The sequence below is a fragment of the Osmerus eperlanus genome, chromosome 25, assembly GCF_963692335.1.
Source record: "Osmerus eperlanus chromosome 25, fOsmEpe2.1, whole genome shotgun sequence".
Taxonomy (NCBI): Eukaryota; Metazoa; Chordata; class Actinopteri; order Osmeriformes; family Osmeridae; genus Osmerus; species Osmerus eperlanus.
In genome coordinates, this window is record NC_085042.1 from 3,648,015 (window position 1) to 3,648,291 (window position 277).

Genomic DNA, 277 nt, shown 5'->3' on the forward strand with positions numbered 1-277 from the left:
CGCTGTTGGTGTGTTGTCTAATCATCACCGGTAGACAGAATCCATCCAGTGACATTAAAACACTTTTGGGTCCCCGGACTGGCCTCTGGTTAGAGTGTGTGTGCTGTGTGCTTATGTGAAACGAGTGTGTATTGTGTCGTCAGTACTGTGTATGGATGGTGAACATTAGACAAATCCTTCATGTGCATAGCTTGAGCCACGGAAGAGGTAGCCCTCACACACACACACACACACCTGCACCCCCTCCTCCGCTCATGCTGAAGGTGATGTCACTCTC